General features: G+C 44.6%; 1 pseudogene; it reads right to left on the reverse strand.

Annotated features, from left to right (window-relative positions):
• Positions 1-11,155: 11,155 nt before the first annotated feature.
• Positions 11,156-16,501, reverse strand: LOC100981819 (PHD finger-like domain-containing protein 5A; annotated as a pseudogene).
• Positions 16,502-23,888: the final 7,387 nt, after the last annotated feature.

The raw sequence follows: 23,888 nt of genomic DNA on the forward strand, positions 1-23,888 counted from the left end.
CCTATACTATACAACTAATGGTTTGTACCTATAAGTCACTCGAGTTATTTTCAAGTGAGAGCCAGTATTTTATTTTTCCCCCTTCATTCAAATGTCATGCAGAGAACCAGTATTTTAAAATTTTATTTTAACTGCCTTACTTACTGCTGAAAGTTGTGTTATCTCTCAAGTATTCAAAGACTAAATGTGTTTTCTTTCCTTCCCACTCACAATATATCTGAATTAGAACTGCTAAACACAGCTTGAAGACTTAAAAATAAAAGTGACTCGGAAGATTTTTTTAAAAATCAATTGATAGTATCTGTTGGTAAAAGTAAATATTGTGGCTAAGAGTCAACACCAAAAGTGTAGATAACAGTTTTGTCTTCTAAGACACTGGTATGCACAGCATCAAAATATCTTCCTCACTATCAAGTTCCGAGACACTTCATTCCATAACAAACACTAAGCACAGAGATGAGATCAGTGGACACAGTCATAGTCCTTGGTTTCTGGGCAGTGGTCTAATGACTTAACTCATGACAGGCCTGGGTGTATACATGCATAATTTAGCTTCCTTGTTTTTATGATTAATACATGCCCACTAGAAAATAACCAATACTGAAAAACAGCTTCAGAAGTGATGTTCTCATCTAATCCCACCTCCAGAGGTAATGTTGTGAGCTGTCTGACATTCTTCTGGAAAAGTTCCATGTAGATTCAGAAATATATGTAGTTTTTAATAGGAACTAGATCATTTTATATATATGTAAATATATATAATATGTGTGTGTATATATATATAGTTCTGTGACTTGCTTCCCTTAAAAATATTTTTCCTTTAAAAATACTTTTAATAGCTTGTATCTTTTAATAGTATGTCTTAGAAGTATTTCTCTTCTTTTTTTACAATGTAATTATTTATTTATTTTTCTTTTTTTATTATATTTTAAGTTCTAGGGTACATGTTCACAACGTGCAGCTTTGTTACATATGTATACATGTGCCATGTTGGTGTGCTGCACCCATTAACTCGTTATTTACATTAGGTATATCTCCCAATGCTATCCCTCCCCCAGCCCCCCACTCCACCACAGGCCTCAGTGTGTGATGTTCCCCTTCCTGTGTCCAAGTGTTCTCATTGTTCAGTTCCCACCTATGAGTGAGAACACGTGGTGTTTGGTTTTTTGTCCTTGCGGTAGTTTGCTGAGAATGATGGTTTCCAGTTTCATCCATGTCCCTACAAAGGACATGGACTCATCATTTTTTATGGCTGCATGGTATTCCATGGTGTATATGTGCCACATTTTCTTAATCCAGTCTATCATTGATGGACATCTGGGTTGGTTCCAAGTCTTTGCTATTGTGAATAGTGCCGCAATAAACATACGTGTGCATGTGTCTTTATAGCAGCATGATTTATAATCTTTTGGGTATATACCCAGTAATGGGATGGCTGGGTCAAATGCTACTTCTAGTTCTAGATCCTTGAGGAATCGCCACACTGTCTTCCACAATGGTTGAACTAGTTTACAGTCCCACCAACAGTGTAAAAGTGTTCCTGTTTCTCCACATCCTCTCCAGCACCTGTTGTTTCCTGGCTTTTTAATGATCGCCATTCTAACTGGTGTGAGATGGTATCTCGTTGTGGTTTTGATTTGCATTTCTCTGATGGCCAGTGATGATGAGCATTTTTTCATGTGTCTGTTGGCTGCATAATGTCTTCTTTTGAGAAGCATCTGTTCATATCCTTCGCCCACTTGTTGATGGGGTTGTTTCTTGTACATTTGTTTGAGTTCTTTGTAGATTCTGGATATTAGCCCTTTGTCAGATGAGTAGATTGCAAAAATTTTTTCCCATTCTGTAGGTTGCCTGTTCACTCTGATGGTAGTTTCTTTTGCTGTGCAGAAGCTCTTTAGTTTAATGAGATCTCATTTGTCAATTTTGGCTTTTGTTGCCATTGCTTTTGGTGTTTTAGACATGAAGTCCTTGCCCATGCCTATGTCCTGAATGGTATTGCCTAGATTTTCTTCTAGGGTTTTTATGGTTTTAGGTCTAACATTTAGGTCTTTAATCCATCTTGAATTAATTTTTGTATAAGGTGTAAGGAAGGGATCCAGTTTCAGCTTTCTACATATGGCTAGCCAGTTTTCCCAGCACCATTTATTAAATAGGGAATCCTTTCCCTAGTTCTTGTTTTTGTCAGGTTTGTCAAAGATCAGATGGTTGTAGATGTGTGGTATTATTTCTGAGGGCTCTGTTCTGTTCCATTGGTCTATATCTCTGTTTTGGTACCAGTACCATGCTGTTTTGGTTACTGTAGCCTTGTAGTATAGTTTGAAGTGAGGTAGCGTGATGCCTCCAGCTTTGTTCTTTTGGCTTAGGATTGACTTGGCAATGAGGGCTCTTTTTTGGTTCTGTATGAACTTTAAAGTAGTTTTTTCCAATTCTGTGAAGAAAGTCATTGGTAGCTTGATGGGGATGGTATTGAATCCGTAAATTACCTCGGACAGTATGGCCATTTTCACGATATTGATTCTTCCTATCCATGAGCATGGAATGTTCTTCCATTTGTTTGTGTCCTCTTTTATTTCGTTGAGCAGTGGTTTGTAGTTCTCCTTGAAGAGGTCCTTCACATCCCTTGTAAGTTGGATTCCTAGGTATTTTATTCCCTTTGAAGCAATTGTGAATGGGAGTTCACTCATGATTTGGCTCTCTGTTTGTTTGTTATTGGTGTATAAGAATGCTTGTGATTTTTTCACATTGATTTTGTATCCTGAGACTTTGCTGAAGTTGCTTATCAGCTTAAAGGAGATTTTGGGCTGAGACAGTGGGGTTTTCTAGATATACAATCATGTCACCTGCAAACAGGGACAATTTGACTTCCTCTTTTCCTAATTGAATACCCTTTATTTCTTTCTCCTGCCTGATTGCCCTGGCCAGAACTTCCAACACTATGTTGAATAGGAGTGGTGAGAGAGGGCATCCTGTCTTGTGCCGGTTTTCAAAGGGAATGCTTCCAGTTTTTGCCCATTCAGTATGATATTGGCTGTGGGTTTGTCATAAATAGCTCTTATTATTTTGAGATAAATCCCATCAATACCTAATTTATTGAGAGTTTTTAGCATGAAGGGCTGTTGAATTTTGTCAGAGGCCTTTTCTGCATCTATTGAGATAATCATGTGGTTTTTGTCTTTGGTTCTGTTTATATGCTGGATTACGTTTATTGATTTGCGTATGTTGAACCAACCTTGCATCCCAGGAATGAAGTCCACTTGATCATGGTGGATAAGCTTTTTGATGTGCTGCTGGATTCGGTTTGCCAGTATTTTATTGAGGATTTTTGCATCAGTGTTCATCAGGGATGTTGGTCTAAAATTCTCTTTTTTTTTGTTGTGTCTCTGTCAGGCTTTGGTATCAGGATGATGCTGGCCTCATAAAATGAGTTAGGGAGGATTCCCTCTTTTTCTATTGATTGGAATAGTTTCAGAAGGAATGGTACCAGCTCCTCCTTGTACCTCTGGTAGAATTCAGCTGTGAATCCATCTGGTCCTGGACTTTTTTTGGTTGGTATGCTATTAATTATTACCTCAATTTCAGAGACTGTTATTGGTCTATTCAGAGATTCAACTTCTACCTGGTTTAGTCTTGGGAGGGTGTATGTGTCCAGGAATTTGTCCATTTCTTCTAGATTTTCTAGTTTATTTGCATAGAGGTGTTTGTAGTATTCTCTGATGGTAATTTGTATTTCTGTGGGATTGGTGGTGATATCCCCTTTATCATTTTTTATTGCATCTATTTGATTCTTCTCTCTTTTCTTCTTTATTAGTCTTGCTAGTGGACTATCAATTTTGTTGATCTTTTCAAAAAACCACCTCCTGGATTCATTGATTTTTTTAAGGGTTTTTTGTGTGTCTATCTCCTTCAGTTCTGCTCTGATCTTAGTTATTTCTTGCCTTCTGCTAGCTTTTGAATGTGTTTGCTCTTGCTTCTCTAGTTCTTTTAATTGTGATGTTAGGGTGTCAATTTCAGATCTTTCCTGCTTTCTCTTGTGGGCATTTAGTGCTATAAATTTCCCTCTACACACTGCTTTAAATGTGTCCCAGAGATTATGGTATGTTGTGTCTTTGTTCTCATTGGTTTCAAAGAACATCTTTATTTCTGCCTTCATTTCGTTATGTACTGAGTAGTCATTCAGGAGCAAGTTGTTCGGTTTCCATGTAGTTGAGCAGTTTTGAGTGAGTTTCTTAATCCTGAGTCCTAGTTTGATTGCACTGTGGTCTGAGAGACAGTTTGTTATAATTTCTGTTCTTTTACATTTGCTGAGGAGTGCTTTACTTCCAACTATGTGGTCAATTTTGGAATAAGTGTGATGTGGTGCTGAGAAGAAGGTATATTCTGTTGATTTGGGATGGAGAGTTCTGTAGATGTCTATTAGGTCCGCTTGGTGCAGAGCTGAGTTCAATTCCTGGATGTCCTTGTTAACTTTCTGTCTCGTTGATCTGTCTAATGTTGACAGTGGGGTGTTAAAGTCTCCCATTATTATTGTGTGGGAGTCTAAGTCTCTCTGTAGGTCTCTAAGGACTTGCTTTATGAATCTGGGTGCTCCTGTATTGGTGCATATATATTTAGGATAGTTAGCTCTTCTTGTTGAATTGATCCTTTTACCATTATGTAATGACCTTCTTTGTCTCTTTTGATCTTTGTTGGTTTAAAGTCTGTTTTATCAGAGACTAGGATTGCAACCCCTGCCTTTTTTTGTTTTCCATTTACTTGGTAGATCTTCCTCCATCCCTTTATTTTGAGCCTATGTGTGTCTCTACATGAGATGGGTCTCCTGAATACAGCACACTGATGGGTCTTGACTCTTTATCAAATTTGCCAGTCTCTGTCTTTTAATTGGAGCATTTAGCCCATTTACATTTAAGGTTAATATTGTTATGTATGAATTTGATCCTGTCATTGTGATGTTAGCTGGTTATTTTGCTCATTAGTTGATGCAGTTTCTTCCTAGCATCAATGGTCTTTACAATTTGGCATGTTTTTGCAGTGGCTGGTACCAGTTGTTCCTTTCCATGTTTAGTGCTTCCTTCAGCAGCTCTTTTAGGGCAGGCCTGGTGGTGACAAAATCTCTCAGCATTTGCTTGTCTGTAAAGGATTTTATTTCTCCTTCACTTATGAAGCTTAGTTTGGCTGGATAAGAAATTCTGGATTGAAAATTCTTTTCTTTAAGAATGTTGAATATTGGCCCCCACTCTCTTCTGGCTTGTAGGGTTTCTGCTGAGAGATCCGCTTTTAGTCTGATGGGCTTCCCTTTGTGGGTAACCCGACCTTTCTCTCTGGCTGCCCTTAACATTTTTTCCTTCATTTCAACTTTGGTGAATCTGACAGTTATGTGTCTTGGAGTTGCTCCTCTCGAGGAGTATCTTTGTGGTGTTGTTTGTATTTCCTGAATTCAAATGTTGGCCTGCCTTGCTAGGTTGGGGAAGTTCTCCTGGATAATATCCTGCAGAGTGTTTTCCAACTTGGTTCCATTCTCCCCGTCACTTTCAGGTACACCAATCAGATGTAGATTTGGTCTTTTCACACAGTCCCATATTTCTTGGAGAGTTTGTTTGTTTCTTTTTACTCTTTTTTCTCTAAACTTCTCTTCTGGCTTCATTTCATTCATTTGATCTTCAATCACTGATACCCTTTCTTCCCATTGATCGAATCTGCTACTGAAGCTTGCGCGTTCATCACGTAGTTCTCGTGCCATGGTTTTCAGCTCCATCAGGTCATTTAAGGACTTCTCTACACTGGTTATTCTAGTTAGCCATTCGTCTAATCTTTTTTCAAGGTTTTTTGCTTCTTTGCAATGGGTTCAATCTTCCTCCTTGAGCTCAGAGGAGTTTGATCGTCTGCAGCCTTCTTCTCTCAACTCGTCAAAGTCATTTTCCATCCAGCTTTGTTCTCTTGCTGGCGAGGAGCTGCGTTCCTTTGGAGGGGGAGAGGCGCTCTGATTTTTAGAACTTTCAGTTTTTCTGCTCTGTTTTTTTCCCCATCTTTGTGGTTTTATCTACCTTTGGTCTTTGATGATGGTGATGTACAGATGGGGTTTTGGTGTGGATGTCTTTTCTGTTTGTTAGTTTTCCTTCTAACAGTCAGGACCCTCAGCTGCAGGTCTGTTGGAGTTTGCTGGAGGTCCACTCCAGACCCTGTTTGCTTGGGTATCAGCAGCGGAGGCTGCAGAACAGTGAATATTGCTGAACAGCAAATGTCACTGCCTAATCGTTCCTTTGGAAGTTTCGTCTCAGAAGGGTACCCAGCCGTGTGAGGTGTCAATCTGCCCCTACTGGGGGGTGCCTCCCAGTTAGGCTACTCATGGGTCAGGGACCCACTTGAGGAGGCAGTCTGTCCGTTCTCAGATCTCAGACTCCATGCTGGGAGAACCACTGCTCTCTTCAAAGCTGTCAGACAGGGACATTTAAGTCTGCAGAGGTTTCTGCTGCCTTTTGTTCAGCTATGCCCTGCCCCCAGAGATGGAGTCTACAGAGGCAGGCAGGCCTCCTTGAGCTGCGGTGGGCTCCACGCAGCTTAAGCTTCTCAGACTGCTGTACTAGCAATGAGCGGGGCTCTGTGGGCATGGGACCCTCCAAGCCAGGTGCAGGATATAATCTCCTGGTGTGTCGTTTGCTAAGACCATTGGAAAAGTGCAGTATTAGGGTGGGAGTGACCCAATTTTCCAGGTGCCATCTGTCACAGCTTCGCTTGGCTAGGAAAGGGAATTCCCTGACCCCTCGCACTTCCCGGGTGAGGTGATGCCTCGCCCTGCTTCGGCTCACTCTCGGTGCACTGCATCCACTCACTATCCTGCACCCACTGTCCGACAAGCCCCAGTGAGCTGAACCCGGTACCTCAGTTGGAAATGGAGAAATCACCCGTCTTCTGCGTGCTCACGCTGGAAGCTATAGACTGGAGCTGTTCCTATTTGGCCATCTTGAGAAGTATTTCTCATTAACTTGCCTCCCTTATCAGTATGTCGTAAAGATATTTCCATGTTAAGATGATAGGTGATTGATTGATTGAGATGTGTATAAATGTAGATGGCTCTTTATAGCCATTGAGTAATATTTCATGGTATAGATTAGACATATTTTAAAAATCTCATTAAAAATCCATGAAATGGCAACTTAAAGCCAAGGTACTAAAACAGGACTACAAGGCTTTACACAGAACAAAGCGGAGGCTCCTTCATTGTGGTGCAGGTATTTATTGATGTGAGGTTTTTGGGGGGTTTTTTTTGAGACGGAGTTTTGCTCTTGCCCAGGCTGGAGTAGAATGGCACGATCTCAGCTCACTGCACCCTCTGCCTCCCAGTTTCAAGCGTTTCTCCTGCCTCAGCCTCTTGAGTAGCTGGGATTACAGGCATGTGCCACCACCACGCCCGGCTAATTTTGTATTTTTAGTAGAGACGGGGTTTCTCCGTGTTGGTCAGCCTGGTCTTGAACTCCCAACCTCAGGTGATCCACCCGCCTCAGCCTTCCATAGTGCTGGGATTACAGGTGTGAGCCACCATGCCCAGCCTGATGTAAGTATTCTTTCTCTAAATTCACTTTAAATGAAATTGAGGATCTTAATCTAATATTGCTATTAAGCCTATTTGAGGGTTTTCATAGACATAGCAGAATTAGACTTTCTGGAAGATTTAGGTGATTCCTTTTTCCAGAAGTCTTAAAGACTGTCTAGAGAGAGGCAGAGATACATGCTTCTGTTTCTCTGAATCTCTGGGAAGCCTTCTGAACAGATTTAGCAGTCCAGACAAGGGTGGGTGTGCCACCTTGTGTTTAAACACAACCACGAGTAGCAGAAAATAGCTGGGGTTTGTGTTGCAGTTGTGGCTTTAAGAGCAGCCAGCACAAAGCTCTGGCCTAAACACCAGTTAACTCCCATTGCCCAAGGCCACTGAACTGAATGTTTGGATTGTCCCCCTGTATTTGTGCCTGCCCAGGAGCCAGCTCAGATGAGTAATAGCTTCTGCTGAAGAGGAAGCGGCTGAATACATCAGAGCGTCTGGGCAGGACTTCTTGAAGCCCGACTGCCAGCGGAGACTGGCCTTGATGAGGAGAAGGCATCCCTGAGGGCCAGCTCAGCTCCTGAGAGCTACAGAGCCCCTCAGCAGAGGGATGGCCTGAGGCCTGCCTTCCAGACAACATTGTCAGCAGTAAAGTTGGCCATGTAGTGCCAACTACGTGGTTTCCACAAGTGTTTCTTCATGAATCTTCACAACATTCTGAGGAAAGTCCTAGTTCCCTAATGTGAATGAGGAAAACAGGCGGGGGGAGCCCGGCAGGGGTTGAAGTCACTTTTTCAAAGGAAGAGTCAGAGCTGAGTCTAACTCAAGTTCACATGATACCAGTGAACTGAAGAGCACTTATAGCTGGGCATGGTGGCTCATGCCTGTTATCCCAGCACATTAAGCCCAAGAATTTGAGATGAGCCTGGGCAACATAGGGAGACCCTATCTCTACAAAAAATTAAAAATAAAAAAATTAGCTGGGAGTGGTGGCACATGCCTGTGGTCCCAGCTCCTTGGGAGCCTGAGGTGGGAGGATTGCTTAAGCCCACGGGGGTTGAGGCTGCATTGAGCCGTGATTATGCCACTGCACTCCACCTGGATGACAGAGTAAGACCCTGTCATAAAAAAAAAAAAAACCACTATATGAGATACCATGGGAAAATTTACACCATTTCATTAATCTTCACAATAGTCCTACCAGATAGTATATTTGCTGGCAAATATCGATGAATAATATAATAGGGTTAAAGCAGTTCTACATTTAAATCTAAATGGTTAGGGGAATATTCCAACTCTGCCTCTAACCATCTGTGGCTTGCTATTCTCAAGAAAACTTACAATGTAAAATGTATCTTTGCAGCAGTTACATTACATTCAACCACTAGGGGGCAGCATCAACACAATTTTTCCAGTCTTCCATCTGTAAAGGAAGCAGGGTAGTTTGAGGGTGTTTTAATAGGTTGAGCAGCTGTGCAGGTTTGCCTGGCACTGAGTAGTTTCCCAGGATGTGGGGCTTTCAGTGCTTAAAAAACAGGAAAGTCCCAGGCAAACTGGAACAAGTTGGTTACCCTGGTGTTATATGTTGAAATGGTAGTGACAATACTACTGTCATTCCCACTTGTACAGAAAAGGGAACCACGAAGAGTAGTTCGTCTGAGGCTCCACATGGCTGCTAGTGTGCAGCAGAGCTGGGATTCCCACTGTGCCCATATCACACGCAGGACCATGCTCTTAAGCAGGGTATGTGATAATGCCTCTTGAACCATTTAGGACTGCCTTTGGTTCCGTGCTGCCGAAACCTGATGACAGTGGCCTAAGCAATAAAGCCTTTCACTTTCGCCAGTGGCGCCATTATGTCATCAGGAACCCAGACTCCTGTTCGCCTCTCACTGGCCAGAGTGGGGCCCCTTGGCTACCTCCGCTGTAAACGAGTCGAGGGAAGTGAGGATCTTTATTGGGCACACTGCTGTCCCAAACAAGCTCAGCCTCCTTTCACTCAAGAAAAAAGGGAAAGTGGGTACTGGGTAGAGAACTCGCAGTGACTACCACACTCTCCAAAGCCACCATTACACTGAAGGTGTGGATGCTGCACCACCCTGATCCCCCACTTCAGGACTTCTTCCCCCAGTTGCTGGTGGTGCTTGGCTGTCAGTGCTTTCAGGGCACTGCTCTGGAGCAGAGAGCCATCTGCTGAAGGACAGGCTCCTTCCCAGGGCAGCCACATCCAATGATTGGTCAGAATAGGGATTGGAAGGCCCAGGGACAACCCTGAGGGGCCATCTCAGCTTCAGAGCTCTTTTGGGGTCAAGCCAAGGCCTTGTGACTGCAACATAGCCCAACTTCTGCCTCATCCAGCATCCTTCACAGTGTTGAGAGCACTCCCCAGCAACCCCCTGCACACACATGTGTCTCAGACTCTGCCTCCTGGGAACTGACCTGAATGGAAAGCAAGCAAATCCTAGAGGCTAAGGTCTCTGCTAGCATGGGCAGGAAAGCTGGACTCATTTCTAGAAAAGGGATAAGTATCTATTGATGACCAATAGATCTTCTACCACTGCCTTTGAGAGGCTTACCATTTTATTGCAGAAGCTAAGTATGCACATAGGAAGCAGTAGGAAAAATTTGATTTCAGACAATCCAAAGCTAATTACGGAGGGCTGTGACTTACCATTTGTTGAACAGATACCATGGGCTGGACACTAGGCTGAACATTCAACTAATGTAGTCTGTGTATCTCACAGTATGAGTGAGCACTTGAAGTAGGCATTTATTATCCCCATTTCACACGTAAGGAAAGGCTCTGAGCTCTGAGGCTCAGAGGTAGACGTGTACATAAGATCACACAGTCAATAGAAAGTGGCCAACTCAGGACTGGAAAGTGAATTATGCTAGACTATAAACTCTTCCAGGTCCCTCTAGCTTGGTACCTCTCCCTGCGCCCCCTACTCTGTTACGTCCACACAAGTGAATAAGTAAACTTGACACTTGGGCTACAGTCAAGAGTCTACTCTGCTCAAGGGGATGATCCCCTTCTGGCATCTCTGTTATGGATATTTATATTTCTAGCTCCTTTTGTTTCTTTTCCCATTTTTTCCTAATGTAGCTTTTCCAAGAAAACAGACTCTTCTTATAATAGATTGTCTTAGCCTGGTCTCCCTTGAAGCAGAGTCTGAGAAAAAAAAAAAAAAAGCTTAAATGTAGTAGTTTGTTAAGTTTGTTAGGGGATGTGGTACCAAAGGAGCAGGAGTGAAAGAGGGGACAGAAGGGGAAGGAGGGAAAGCCAGTGTAAGGATGCACAGGGGCAACTGGGTGCTGTATCCCACAGGACCTCCTAAGAAGGCTTGGGGAATACATCTCAGAACTGTTCACTTGTGGGAAACATTTATCCATTGGCTACCAGCCACAGCTGCCTTCCCTGCTCTGCTGACTTGCATGTGCATGACTGCCCAGCAGGAGGGTGCCCTGTACACCATGGCATCAGAGAAACACTAGGGCAGGAGGCAAGAGAATCAATCTCTCTCTCTCTCTCTCTCCCTCCCTCCCCACCCCCATGTGTGGACACAGTAAGAAGGTGGCTATCTGCAAGCCAGGAAGAGAGGCCTCACTAGCAACTGAAAATGCTGTCTCCCTGACCTTGGACTTCTCAGCCTCCAGACCTGTGAGAAATAAATGTCTGTTATTTAACGCAAAAAAGAGAAATCAGTAACTGGAAAAAGACTAAGAGGGTTGGAAATGGAGCACGAGATGCATTTTATGTGCAGGATGGGCCAGCACTTGTTGAGCATTTCAACGCCCAAGACATGCAGTGTGCTTTTTACGCAGAACCTTGTTTCATCTCACAGTAACCTGTGACTTAGAGATTATCATCCCCCTTTTTTTTTTTGGAGACAAGCTCTCACCCTTGTCATCCAGGCAGGAGTACAATGGCAGTAATAGCTCCCTGCAGCCTCAAGCTCCTGGGCTCAAGCAATCCTCCCACCTCAGCCTCCCGAGCAGCTGGGATTGCAGGCATGAGCTACCACACTCAGCTAATTTTCATTTTTTTTTTTGGAGATGGGGTCTTGCTGTGTTGCTCAGGATGGTCTCAAACTCCTGGGCTCAAGCAATCTGCCTACCTTGGCCTCCCACAGTGCTGGGATTATAGACATGAGCCACCCCGCCCAGCCTATCATCCCCATTTTTAAGACAGGGAAAGAAACTGAGAGGAGAGGTCACTTGCCAAGGCCTCTCAGCCATGAAGTGGCAGAACTGGGAGGCAAACTAGTCTGACTCAAGCCCTTACTCATAGTCATTATATCATTATATTAAACATTCCTCACAGGGGTCTACAGAAAGCATGTGTGATGGCTTACCAATACATACTAAATAGTTCTCTCCGGCATGTATAGATTTTACATTCATGACAGCGTAAATCAAATTAAAAACGCTTCCTTGGCCCTCCACAGCCTTCCAGATAAAATCCAGGCTCCCTAAGGGCCTCCCTGAGTACATGGACTGCAGTTGTTGATGGATTTTCTGCATGTCTGGAAGACAGAAAAAGCGTCTTGGCATCATGGTGTGGGGTGTGAGATTGACAGGATCTCCGGGAGGACAGTCGCTTCCAGAGCACTTCAGAAGCCAGTGATTTCTCAGTCCTCCACTCTTCTCCCCTTCCCTATCTGTGGTCTCCAGTGTGATCACCTAGAAAAAGAGCTTTGGAACCATATAGACCAAGCTCAAATCCAGTTCTCTACCACTTCGCAGGTGTGGAGCCTCAAGCAACGTACCCAGGTTCCTACAATCCTTAAACCAGGGATGATGACTCCCGCAGAGTGTATGTGAAGCTCCAGACACATGGACCATCTCCACCTGGCAGGAGTCATTATTTCTCACAAATGACTCTCTCCATTGCTCTGAGACACCAAAACCAGTTGAAACCAGAATGACAGCCCTGCCCACATTTTTTTTTAATGTGAAAGATGAAAGGCCCTCATTTCTTGTTCTGATACCTTCCTGCCACACACTGAAGTCTCCTCAAGGACACGTCTTTTACTGCATGCAGCTTCACAGTCAGCTCCTCAAGCAGAAGACTGAACCATGACTTGTTTTTAGAAGCTCTCCGGGTAGGGAGGACATATCCATATGCAGGACAGAACCTTGCTTTTTGAATTCAAGAAAAAACAGTAACTAATCTATCAATTCTTCTGTGATTCAGTCTGCCAGGGTGTTCTGTAAAGAACCCTTTTCCATCCCTATCACACGTTTGTACGGAAGGGGAGGGAGAGGTGGCAGGGTCCCAGTACACCGGCAGGCACTTCGGCGATGCCCGGGGCTCCGCTCCCTTTCTGTTGATAGTTGTAGGCGTCATTTCTGGCAGCTGATGCAGCTCGATGCAGGGAAGGAAGGGGCCACCCACCAATCACCTCTTTCTGATGCCATATTTTTGACGTTCATGGAAGAGGCCTGTCTCAGAGCTCCCTAAGCTGACAATCTTTGGGCAGCCATCTCTATTCTTCTCCTGGCTGGTGCACTCCTTACAATAATAGGCATCAGAGACTCCCACGGCCTCCACAGATCTCACAGTGTCCCTGGTAAAAGCCATAGTTACACTCATCATATAAGCATACCAGGGTGAAGGGACAGACACAGCGGTCACAAATCACACACTTGCCGTCAGTTTTCACACAATCTTCCGATGGCAACATCAGCCTGCTTGCAGCAAAAGATCAAACCCAGATAATGTTCAGCCGTAGCTCCTGCTCACGCTGCATTGCCCTCTTTTTAAAGCCAAGAAGCCCACCTGGAGGCATCAAATCATGCTTTATGCATAAGTAGGAGCTACAACGCATTGGCCACATGCACCTCCCTTAGGGGGACTCAAATTTACTGAATCCTGCCTTTGTGCCCAACACTGCATTTGGAACCTTATATAAACATCTCCACTATTCCCCAAGAGGGTTCATCCTTTCCCCTTGTTTCTTCATTATCTATGTCTAACTTCCATCCTTCCTGCTTTAGTTGGACTTGCTGTTCATTTGAGAGGAAGCTGCTGACCACAGAGTTCAGCAAAAGAATGGGAGTATGGAGGCTCAAAGTGTGGCCCCTGGAGAAGCTGAATGAGAAGTAGCCCTGGATATGGTGTAGACTCCCACAAACCAGAGATCCTGCCCTCAGTGCCTCAGCTTTAGGAAGCTGCTCCCTGCCTTGCTCCTGGGCAGACAGGTATGGTATTGATTTCCCCATACTCCAGCATCCCCACCCCAGTTTCCCTCTCTTCCCCCATTGCCCAGTGCTTTGGCTGGCGTGCCCCTGACAACCAGGGAGGGCAAGTCCTTCTCCTGGTGGGTAGCCGGCTGGCTTCCTCCCAGCTCAGAGCCAAGCATGCCTCAGTTAGGTACTCCCTAGGATGGGAAGTCCTTCCAGGGGCCTTTCCTCAAAAGCCGGCCAGAAGTGGGCTCCTTCAAGCCTAAAGTTGAGCCGATGGAGTATGCAGGGTGGAGACGTGAAGGAATGCCACACCACCTTCTGGTGGCAACTCCGCCTGGCCCACGTTTTGCCGCTTTTCCTCTTTCCCTGTCAACCACACCACGTGAGGCCTCTTTCCCAGCAAACCAAAGCTCCCTCTGGCGGCCCAGGAGTCGTCAAATCTTCTCCCCACCTGTGTACATTATTTTCCAGCTGTAGCAAGTAGAGACACGCTCTGTGTCCAGATGGCCTCACCCCAGCTGCCCTTTTGTCCCACTGATGAGCCAGGTGTTTAGCATTTTAAACAACTAGCACCCTGATTGACAGACTGACCATTAAATTGACTTTCTGACTGACGGATCCTGATGGACCACTGTCTATCTGAAAAGTTAATCCTGAGTAATTGACTGGCTGGTTGGCTGATTAAATATCTAAACACACAAATCACTTGATTGACCTAATGGATTTCTTTTTTTGTTGCTTTTTGGTTTTTTGTTTTTGAGGCGGAGACTCGCACTGTTGCCCAGGCTGGAGTGCAGTGGCGCGATCTCCGCTCACTGCAAGCTCTGCCCCCCAGGTTCATGCCATTCTCCTGCCTCAGCCTCCTAAGTAGCTGGGACTACAGGCGCCCGCCACCATATATATATATATATACATGTAGTATTTTTAGTAGAGACGGGGTTTCACTGTGTTAGCCAGGCTTGTCTCAATCTCCTGACCTCGTGATCTGCCCGCCTCGGCCTCCCAAAGTGCTGGGATTACAGGCATGAGCCACCACACCAGGCCACCTACTGGATTTCTTACTGATGTACTAACTGTAGGTAACTAAACATCTGACAAGCTTAAACTGACTACATAACTGACTCTTTAACCAGCTGAATGACTGACTGCCCAGTGGAGGACCAACAATAACTGATGTCTGGCTCCATAACTAAGGGTTACAGATGGATGGGAGAAGAGGCTGCCCCTTCCTCACACTCCAACTCCTATGGGGATTGAGACCCTATTCTTCTCCCCTCTTGAGCCACTTGAAGACTGCAGAAAGGGTGTTATGGTCAGAATATTGGTGATCTCCCCAAATTCATATATTGGAACCTAATACCCAATGTGATAGTATTAAGAGATGGGACCTTTGGGGAAGTGATTAATTCATGAAGGCTCTGCCTCAGGAATGGGCTTAGTGGCCTTATAAAAGGAGTTGGAATTGAAGGGAGCTAACTTGGCCCTTTGGCCCTTCCACCATGTGAGGACACAGCTACAAGGCACCATCTTTTTTTTTTTTTTTTTGAGACAGTCTCGCTCTGTCGCCCAGGCTGGAGTGCAGTGGCTTGATCTCGGCTCACTATAAGCTCTGCCTCCCGGGTTCATGCCATTCTCCTGCCTCAGCCTCCCAAGTAGCTGGGACCACAGGCACCTGCCACCATGCCCAGCCAATTTTTTTTTATTTTTAGTAGAGACAGGGTTTCACCGTGCTAGCCAGGATGGTCTCGATCTCCTGACCTCGTGATCCACCTGCCTTGGCCTCCCAAAGTGCTGGGATTACAGGCGTGAGCCACCGCGCCCAGCCCCAAGCATCATCTTTGAAGCAGAGAGTAAGCCTTCACCAGTCCAGTCCTTGATCTTGGACTTCCTTGCCTCCAAAACTATAAACAATATATTTCTGTTACTTATAAATTACCTAGTCTAAGGTATTTTGTTAGAGCAGCCTGAATGAGCTAAGACAGAGGGCAATCAGGAAACTGATGTTCTGATCTTCTGGTGAGGTTCTTAACCAGGGCCCCACATATGGGTTTCAATTTTGCTTTCAAAACAGTGTGGATGTAAAGATGTGTGTTTATCCAGGAAGAGGGTTCACAACTTTCTTTGGATTCTCAACAGAATTCAGCACACACGAAATATTATGTTCAGAGCTACTGCTCTGGGAATAAGAACCTCAGCAAACACATTTCAGATAAGCAAAGCCCTTGTCTGAATTCAAGCCCATTTCTATCTCCCTCCCATCAAGCCAGAGTGGCAGAAGATGACTAGGAAGAGTCAGAGGACCTTAGAGGAGGTGGATGTAGCCGAGAGAAAGGATAAAGGCTGAGCTGTTTGAAGTTTCCAGAGAGGACTGAGGAAGTCAACCTGGGTCCTTCTTGTGTGGAGGTCACACTTCGCCCAAGATAGCAGAGGCCGTTTAAACTGAGATGGATACATTTACCCTTTGTTTGATGCCAGGAGTATGTGATCATGAATTGTTATGTGGCTGTGTGTACTACATACCGGTGTGTTCACAAGGGTAGGTATAAGTGAGCTGTGTGCATAAGTGAACGAGTGGCCTTTGGGTTTAGTGTGAGCATCTGAATGGTTTGGTGAATGGATGTGCACGTGCATCTTTAACCATTTACCCATCAAGCCTCTCATTAAGTTAAGACAGGTTACGGAAAAGAATTCCACTAGGTGAGAGTATCTGCAGACAGGCCTACAGCCCATACCAGAAAACTGGGAATCCTCAACTCGCCCCACTCCCTGATCCCTCATCATCCACTGAATCCATGCTGCCACTCCCACCATCAGCCCCCGTCAACTCTCCCTGGGCTACTGCTCAGCCTTCAATGGCCTCCCCCAAAACCCTTCTGAATGAACTGCAGCAATAGTGATGATGGTAAAATGACTTTTGGGTCACAGTGCGTCTCCCCTGAAGCGGACAACGGCTTTCCATTGTCGGAGGATACTGCCCATCTCCTCAGTCTGACTCGAGGGCTCTTTCAAGGTCGACTCTGGGGTAGTGAGGTCCCCGGCTTTGGGCGCGTCTCCCCTCAGTCGGCTCGTATCCCACACCCCTTCCCCCTTGGATGCCTCGTTCTCTGGGGCCCTTTGGCGCTGCCCCTGCGTCCCCATCATGGAAACTACCACCTGCTGCCTAACTGCCAGACGCAAAAGTGCCCAAGCGTGTCTCTCACGTTCCACCCCATAAACCTTCCCCACCCGACCAGAAGCCAGAGAGACCACAGGTCGAAGCAGGACCACGCAAGGACGCGCACGCCTCTTTCCCACGCCGCAGAGCGATAGAACCCGCAACAGGAAAACGGAAAGGCAGTGCGCCGGAAGAACAGGTAGGGACTACGACTCCCAGAAGCCTCTTGACAAGGACTACATTTCCCAGAAAGCTCCGCGCGGTTCCCACCCCGGAACTGCCTCTGCTTTCGAAAGCGGAAGGCGGGCCAACCGGGCAGGGAACAGGGTTTCTGAAGGGATAGACCGGTGGGCGGTGTCGCCGGGTGTCTACTTCCAGGGGTCGTTCGTGAGCCAGAGAAACCCGGACTTAGGAAGGAAGGGGCCTGGCCACAGCCCTTCCGCTGTTGGCTGTGCATTGCCCTTATTCCCAGCTCATTCTCTGTCGTTGAGTCGAGCAAGGAAGGTCAGACAGAACCAGGTCCACCACGTTTGTGTCTTTCCGCCAGGTGAGACTTTTACTGATGCTATTCCAGTCATAAAACCCAGGAGCTACATGGAGTTCCCAAGGAGGCAATTCCCCTAACACTACCCGCTCACTCGCTCACTCCGTAGTCAGAGCCATAGGCACACAGGCTTCAGCCACTACACCAAGTCAGTATTGCAAAGCATACAAAATAGTATACTTAGTCAACATGTTAAATGTTGTAGATTAAATATTCCACATCAAGCAGGGTAACATTTAACATCAAGAGCAAAGGAGATAGATAGGAAAAGGGGTTAACAAACTAGTCCCAGGAGAGACAAGGTGTCCTGGCCTCAATGTCTTGCAAGGAAGAGTCTTGGATGTGGGCAAAGCCTTAGGCAGCAGATGCCGGGTGTTTATCATGGGCGACAGCAAGATAGGGTCTGTTAAGACGGCCATTTAGAGCTAGAGAAGTCCTGCTCTTTTTATGGCCACGGGGGTCTTCTGGTGACGACTGATAGTGAAGGAGTGTGCCTGTTTATGCCGTATTTGGTTGGGTACACTCTTTTTTGGTTAGGCGAACATCGGGACTCTGTTGGCATGATGCCTTTTGAAACGTAAAGTGGAGTCTTTTGCTAAGATGGAGTTACTTATATCAAGGGTGTTCTATACACTCCCTCTGCCTGCTCTGGCTTTGCCTGTGGCCAGTACTTGCTCTCTGCCCACCTCTTGGTGTCTCTAGGGGGTAGAGGCTGGTGGCTAGATGGTCTGTCCCTCGCCCTTATCTCCAATCCTGCATTGCTTATCTGCCACTTGGAGGCGGTGACCATCTTGACTCTAAGAGCCAAACCCACAGAGCCCTACATGTGAGTTCCACAGCTCTTCTACTTCTGGCTGTGGCTGTCGGAGGAGGGGCTACAGGCGGTGGAGACAGGCGTGGACAGTAGCTGGGGGGTGGCGGGGAGATCTGTGGCTCCTGATCTGCCACCTCTGTTCCCAAGAAGATAATTTTCCTGTGGCCTGGGCTCATCCAGCTCATCTTCTCAAATGCCTGAGTTCTGTAGGTGGCCGGCCTTCTTCCTCACTTCCTCCACTCCCAGCCTTATCCCTCAGACCCTAGCAATGGGCCCCATGGCATATTTTCGCCTTTCCCCTTTAGAGCCACTTAGAGGACCTGTCGAGAAATAGACGTAACTGGATGAACTAAAACAAGGATGAGGCAGAAGCAACTTTCCGTAAGACATGTCCACCAGTGTGCCATGTCAGTTTACCGTAACCATGGCTACACCCGGGAGTTCCCGCCTCTTTCCATGGCAATGACCCAATGACGCAGAAGTTACTCCCCTTTTCCTAGAAAATTCTGCATAAACCAACCCTTAATCTGCATGCAATTAAAAATAGGTATAAATATGACCATAGAACTGCCCTGAGCAGCTACTCTCTGCCTATGGGGTAGTCCTGCTCTGCAGGATCAGTCATGGAGCTGTAACACTGCCACTTCAATCAAGCTGTTTTTGGCTACCCTGCCACCAGCTAGCCCTTGAATTCTTTCCTGGGCAAAGCCAAGGAAAAAGCCACATTTTGTGGCTCTCCTGTCCTGCATCACAACGGCTCCTAGGGAGCTACAACCACTGGTAACTGAGTGTCTTCTGACAGACAGTTTCATGAAACAGGCTTCCCAGAGCTACCTGTCCCTTCTCCCATGTTGCTCCATGTTACCACATTTCCTACCTGGGTAGACCTGTGGAGATCCCTGAGATCCTTTTAGGGAATCTGCAAGGTCAAAACTGTTTTCACAATAATACTAAGTTTTATTTGCATTTTTCACTGTAGTGACATTTACGTTTAAAATCGTAGGTAAAACTGCTGGAACCTTGGTGTGATTCAAGGCAGTGGCACCAAACTATATTGGCAGTTACTATATTTTTCACCAGTATACTTGTAGGGGAAGGGGATGGGAAAGCCAGTTCCACTTAATGTCCTTAATGAAGCTGTAAAGAGTATTCATTTTATTCCATTTTGAGCCTTGATTACATGACATTTAAATATTTTGTGTGACAAATAGGAAGTGCGCATAAAGCAAGTCTGCTGCACACCAAGGTATTATGTCCTGAGGAAAAGCAGTTCTGTGCTTGAGTTCGTAGCTGAACTAGACCTTTTTTTCTGGAAAACACCTCTTTTATTTTCATTGTATCTTTGCAAACTTTTATTTATTTATTTATTTATTTTACTTTAAGTTCCAGGATACATGTACAGAATGTGCAGGTTTGTTACATGGGTATACTTGTGCCATAGTGGTTTGCTGCACCTATCAACCCGTCATCTAGGTTTTAAGCCCCGTATACATTAGGTATTTGTCCTAATGCTCTCCCTCCCCTTGTCCCCACCGCCGACAGGCTCCAGTGTGTGTTGTTCCCTTCCCTGTGTCCATGTGTTTTCATCGTTCAACTCCCACTTATGAATGAGAACATGCAGTGTTTGGTTTTCTGTTCCTGTGTTAGTTTGCTGAGAATGATGGCTTCCAGCTTCATCCATGTCCCTGCAAAGGACATGATCTCATTCTTTTTGATGGCTAGATAGTATTCCATGGTGTATATATGCCACATTTTCTTTATTCAGTCTATCATTGATGGCCATTTGGGTTGGTTCCAAGTATTTGCTATTGTGAATAGTGCTGCAATAAACATACGTGGAAAACACCTCTTTTGATAACTGATAGTATGATTGGGACCTGGGTATTTAATAGACATTTTCTAAAAAAAACAAAGTAAGCTAATCACTTCAAAGGAAACAACTGACATTATTTGATGCCAATGAGAAAATTTGAGTTTTCAAGAAAAAGGTTAGAATTTTGAAAAACTTATCCAGGCTGGACACAGTGGCTCACGCCTGTAATCCCAGCACTTTGGGAGCCAAGGAGGACATATCCCTTGAGGCCAGGAGTTCGAGACCAGCCTGGGCAACGTGGCAAAACCCTGTCTCTACAAAAAAATTAGCTGAGCGTGGTGGTGTGTGCCTATGGTCACAGCTGAGGCTGAGGCAGAAGGATCACTTGAGCCTGGCAGGTCAAGGCTGCAGTGAGCCACGTTTGTGCCACTGAACTTCAGCCTGGGTGACAGAGTGAGACCCTATCTCAAAAAAGAAAGAGAAAGGAAACATATCTGCCACCACAAGCTTAACAACATCCCAATACTTAAAAAGTTTTTCTGATGAGCTTGGTGATGATATTAATAAATGTGATTTTAAAAAATATTGAATAATGAAATGTGCCAACATTTCGAAGATCTGCATAACTCCATGCAGGAAAAAAAAAAACTTCATTTTTTTTTTTTTTTTTTTTTTGAGATGGAGTCTTGCTCTGTCACCCAGGCTGGAGTGCAGTTGCATGATCTCAGCTCACTGCAACCTCTGCTTCCCGGGTTCAAGGAATTCCCAGGCCTCACCCTCTTGAGTAGCTGGGATTACAGGCGCCCACCACCACACCTGGCTAATTTTTTGTATTATTAGTAGAGACAGGGTTTCACCATGTTGGCCAGGCTGGTCTCGAACTCCTGACCTCGTGATCCACCACCTCAGCCTCCCAAAGCGCTGGGATTACAGGCGTGAGCCACTGCGCCCGGCCTAAGCTCCACCTCTTAAAGTGAGGAGTATCAAAGAATATGTGGACATATTTTAATAACACTACACTTAATGAACCAGTATTTTATTCATGATGGTAGAAAACCATGATGGATGGGTAAGAAAAAAAATCTATTCCAATTGCAAGACAGTCCAATGGATTTTTAATGTAATAATAACTCAAGAAGTTAATGGATGTAGTTCTAGATTCCACTTTGCTTTTAAACATTAACAAGCTATATATTTGTTGAGTTTTGGTATAGTATCCAAGAATAATATTCACAATTGCCTGAAAAGCTGTTAAAATAATCTCCCCATTTCCAACTACCTATCTCTGGTAGGCCAGATTTTCTGCATATACTTTAACTAAAGCATCAGAATAGGAACGTGGAAGCTGAGAACCCAGCTGTCATTTATTAAGCCAGACAATTAAAGAGATTTGCCAAAGAAAAATTTGATATATTGGGCCTGAATGTGCATTGTTTGGCTCTAAAAAAATTTATGCACATTTCACAGCTTCCTGAGTCTGTCTCTGCAGCATAGTTATGACTTTTTCTTTTTCAACAGATGGGGTCTTGCTCTGTCACCCAGGTGGTGGGGCAGTGGCACAATCATAGCTCACTACAGCCTTGAACTCCTGGGCTCAAGCAATCCTCTTGCCCCAGCCTGCTGAGTAGGTAGGATTACAGGTGCATGCCACCATGCCTGGTTAATTCTTTCTATTTTTGAGAGATGGGATCTCACTACGTTGCCCACATTGTTCTCAAACTCTGGTCCCAAGTTGCTGGAATTACAGGCTTAAACCACCACACCTGTTTTGTAACCTGAGAGCCTCCAGACCTCTAGCCACATGTGCGATCTCAATGGATTCTGGCATAGTCTCTCTCTCCCCTAGGGTCAGGCAAGATATCATCATTTGTCATACATACATATACAGCGTCTATCAGATTCTCTCACAAAAAGCCCTCATGAATAGATATATACTGGGGTGGGTGCCGTACCCTGAATCCACTTTAGACCACTTTAGGAATTCATCTGAGCACCTTCTAAATGGAAGTCCACAAGAGGCATAAAGGTGGCCTCACTACACCATGGTTGAGTGAGTGGACCTGCTCCCAGTGTGATCACCGTATGTGGTTCCAGGGTCCCTCCCTCTCACCAAAGGGCCTTTGGGCTAGGAAAGCAAATTTCTCTTAATGTAACTCTTAGAAATTCATAAATCAAAGACAAGTTTCCTTCTCTTAATGTAACTCTTAGAAATCCATAAACATGTTACCAGTTGAACATCCTAATCCCAAAATCTGAAACCCAAAATGCTCCAAAATTTGAAACTTTTTGAGTGCCCATATGATGCTCAAAGAAAATGCTTACTGGACATTTTGGATTTTGGATTTTCAGATTAAGGATGCTGAACTGGTAAGTATAATGCAAATATTCAGAAATCTGAAAAAGTCCAAAATACTCCTGGTCCCAAGCATTTTGGATAAGTGATACACAAGCTATAATAAAATTATTTTTATTTTTATTTCTTTATAAACAGGGTCTCGCTCTGTCACCTAGGCTGGAATGCAGTGGTGTAATCAGAGCTCACTGTAGCCTCAACCTTCTAGGCTCAAGTGATCCTCCCGCCTCAGCCTTCTGAGTGTCTGGGCATACAGGAGAGTGCCACCACACCCAGCTCCTGTGATAATATTAGAGAATTAAATAATTCAATTAACAAGATTAGTAGATATTGAGCAAAATTTGGGCTTTGCCAACATGGAAGACAGGGCATGACTATTAGGTAGGCACAAAAAAATGCCTGCTACAATTCCCTGTATATATTTAAATTATTTCCGCAATAAAATGTATTGCCTACATGATTAAAGAAGGAAAGAAATAAAGGTAATGAATATGAGGGGAAAATGGAAATATAAAACTAAGAAGTGATGTCATATTTTGAGGTATTTGAGAAGACATGCTGGTAAAATAAACAGACTAATTTGCTAAAAGCCAATTCAATGATTGACCAATTCACCACATTTACTTGCTCCTTTTACTTATTTACAAGGTTTTTGGCAATTCATACTGGATGGTATTCTTTTAACAGTTTTTGAACATTTCTGCAAAATATTTGTTGGCCAGTATTCCTTTATATCCGTATAACAGCATTTTAAGGAATATTCAATCTGTCTCAGCCCAGTTAGTTAGAAGACAAGGTATATGTAGAAGAAAAATATTCACAAGATAAATAAAAAATAAATCAGTAAGAAAAAGGCAACCCAATTGAAAAATGGAAAAAGAATGTTAACAGGCTGTATTAGTCTATTTTCACACTGCTGATAAAGACATACCCAAGACTGGACAATTTACAAAAGAAAAAGGCTTAATGGACTTATAGTTCCACATGGCTGGGGAGGCCTCACAATCATGGCTGAAGACAAGGAGGAGCAAGTCATGTCTTTCATGGATGGCAGCAGGCAAAGAGAGCTTGTGCGGGGAAACTCCTCTTATAATACCATGAGATCTCATGAGACTTATTCACTATCAAAAGAACAGCATGAGAAAGACCTGCCCCCATGATTCTATTACCTTCCACCAGGTCCCTCCCACAACACATAGGAATTCAAGATGAGATTTGGGTGGGGACAAAGAGCCAAACCATATCATTCCACCCCTGGCTCCTCTCAAATCTCATGTCTTTATATTTCAAAACCAATCATCACTTCTGAACAGTCCCCCAAAGTCTTAACCCATTTCAGCATTAACTCAAAAGTCCACAGTCCAAAATCTCATCTGAGACAAGGCAAGTCCCTTCTACCTATGAGCCTGTAAAATCAAAAGCAAGTTAGTTACTTCCTAGATACAGTGGGAGTATAGGCATTGGGTAAATACAGCTGTTCCAAATGG

Source organism: Pan paniscus, chromosome 2, assembly GCF_029289425.2.
Source record: "Pan paniscus chromosome 2, NHGRI_mPanPan1-v2.0_pri, whole genome shotgun sequence".
In the NCBI taxonomy this organism is placed as follows: domain Eukaryota; kingdom Metazoa; phylum Chordata; class Mammalia; order Primates; family Hominidae; genus Pan; species Pan paniscus.